This window comes from Solanum tuberosum, unplaced genomic scaffold (genome assembly GCF_000226075.1).
Source record: "Solanum tuberosum cultivar DM 1-3 516 R44 unplaced genomic scaffold, SolTub_3.0 scf00720, whole genome shotgun sequence".
NCBI lineage: Eukaryota > Viridiplantae > Streptophyta > Magnoliopsida > Solanales > Solanaceae > Solanum > Solanum tuberosum.
Genome location: NW_006239631.1, coordinates 5,388 through 8,298, shown reverse-complemented (window position 1 = coordinate 8,298; position 2,911 = coordinate 5,388).

Sequence of the window (2,911 nt, the reverse complement as noted above, 5' to 3'; positions counted from 1 at the left end):
CAGCATCCATAGTACCTTTAGAGAGTGTGGTTGTGAAAGGAGGGAGCTACTTGGGAAGCAAAAGCAGCCATGAAGGCTAAGTATCCTCACCTCTTTCCTTCCGATTCCATTCCAGCTTAAGGTAATACTTCCTCTTCAGTTTTTCAGTCATTCATGCGTAGTTTCAGTCTTAGCATCATGTTCCTTCAGGTTGTACTTGCATTTTCAGCGTATTTGCATGTTCTTGGAACTTAGTTAAGTGAGAAATCAATTTCTAGTACTTAGTGGTAGGTTTGCAGCTCTTTCCCTCCATTTCAGCTAGGTTAGAATTCATTCGAGGATGAATGTCCCCAAGGGGGAGATAATGTAACACCCCGTATCTGAAAACAGACCTTGATGCCGATTTCCAGAAGTTACAGGTGAAACCCACGGACCGTAGGGTGACCCAAGACCCGTGCTGGTGGTCCATGGTTCACATCTGTAACCCTCCCCAGACTTAGCCCCAAAAATTATTTAAAGTGTTGATCCACAACCGGACCTATGGACTGTAGGTCAGGTCATGGAACGTGGTCAATATCCGTGCATCAGACCCTCAATTTCCAGTCTCCAGTTGCAATTAACGATTGACCAGCATGGACCGTCAGTCAATCGATGGTCCGTCGATCCCATCCATCGTTGATCCCAACAACAGTTAAGTGAGGGGTCTTTTGGTCTTTTCCTTAGGTGTTGGACACCTAAACTACGTCGTTTAGACCCTAAACTACGTAGTTTTGGTCAATTGTAGCCTAGAAACATAATTAGGACTTACCTAAGTCAAATCATTCATCAAAACTTAGAAAAATTAGAGCATAAGAGGAGAAAGACATCAACAACCCTAGTTCAAGAACGCAGCAAGGTTCCATCAGTTCCAGCCCTGAAATCGAAAGATTTCTCCATGGAATTCGTCACTAGGTATGTGGGTTCCTTTCACCCATTAGGTCCCTAGATTTCAGTCAGAATCTTGATTCCCTTAATATTATCTGGACTTAGGGCTTCGTGAATGTTAGAATTGTTGGGTTATTAGCTTTTAGATTGATCCAAATCATAGTATCATGTTGTAGTATTGTTTTTGCCCAGATTTATGCATAAACTCAGAACCCTAGTTATGTAGTTCTTTTAGTTCATGAATTACACATGCTAGGTCAGTTAATTCAGATATATATATATATATATAAACATGCCTCAGTTTTCGAATGTATTATTATCAGTATATTAATGGTGCATTCTTAGCTTGCATGTCAGTATTTTGAGCTATCCAGTATTACAGCATTTCAGTCATAAAGTGTTAATTATATAATCAATTGGGAGAAGCTTAATACCGAGGGAACTTCAGTCACCCTCAAGTCCCAGAACTACGTGCCCCGTAGGTTGTAAGTCCCATATGTGGGCATCATTTTAGTGATTACACCAACATGCCTCTATACCTCTGGCAGGGTATATTGGGTCCTCTCGATGGGGCGTATACATCGGACTACACATTTAGCTCATGTGGTTTTATGTCGGTAATTAGTAGCAGCTCCCTTACAGTTCAGTCAGATTATATTACATCGACCATGTTATCAGTATTGTTCAGTATTCAGTCTTAGCATGTTCTAAACTTGGTCATTGCATTCAGTTTAGCCATGTTCAGTATTTTCAGTATAGTATCATGTTCAGATTATATCATTGTTTTATCACTTTGTTCAGTTATATGTTTTTTTTAGCTTTACTCTATCTTGCATGCTCAGTACTTTTCAAGTACTGACGGATACTCTGTGCTATATCTTTTCGTGATGTAAGTTCAGGTCCTCAGTAGTCTAATCACTCATAGATCGGTTCCCATCTTCAGTTCAGCAGCATCAGTAGTGAGTTCTCATTCTTCGGGGACTAGTGACATGATTATCTTTCTTACTTTTAGCTTTAGTTTCAGTTTTGCTAAATCTAGCTGGGGCATGTCCCAACATTTCTAGTCAGTGGATGCTTTATTTCAGACATAGTTAGTTTTAGCTTTAGCATCAGAGTTTGACTTTTCATTTATATTCAAACTTTCAGTTTTCTTATATTCAGATTTAGTATATGGGTATCCCGCATCATTTCAGATTTTTCTTATGATTTATCTTCCACATAGTATTTATTGATTCAGTTTACCTTAGTATGCTTATGATATGCCAACATGGTTAGCTTGGGGTCACTTGTGATCTTAGGTCCCGTGTCCGCATCTTGGGGTAGCTTCAGGGCGTGACAGTATCTGCATCATGAAACGATAGAGGCCAAATGGCTCAGTATGTGGAATGTACGAGCATGTAAGGGGAAATCTAAAGCATAAACATAAGCTTGAACTAGTAGCAAAGAAACTTACTTACCTCTTCTCAAACTTACTCAACTCAAGGAATACTCAAAGTTACTCAAAACTACTCAAACCTACTCAACTAAGAAGTACTCAAGGATAAAATACTCAACTCGGTGAAATGGGGCTTAACTGAACAATAAGGTACTCGACTCAAAGAAACACAGTTCAACTCAAGATACTCAAAAATAAAGCAACAATAAAAGATGCAAATAGATGGAAAGCGTTTTAAATAGTAGATAGCAACTCAATGTATTGAAGAACACAATAACAACTCAATTTGTATATAATAACAAATGATATAACTATATGGGAGTTTCTCTAACCGACAACCATCACTATGAGCTATGTCATGATGATACAACGTCTCGCCCACACTGCCAGAACCATCCTATATTTTTCCAAGGTATAAGACCTCTCAACTAAGCGGATCCACTAGTCTATGTTAAAAATCATTAAGGAATCATCTAAAAAGTATGACCTTTTCTACCCACGTCGGCTACATTGTTTATGGAGACTTGAGTTATCTGAACTCGTCCCCATATCGGTGCTCAATACTACTCCCAA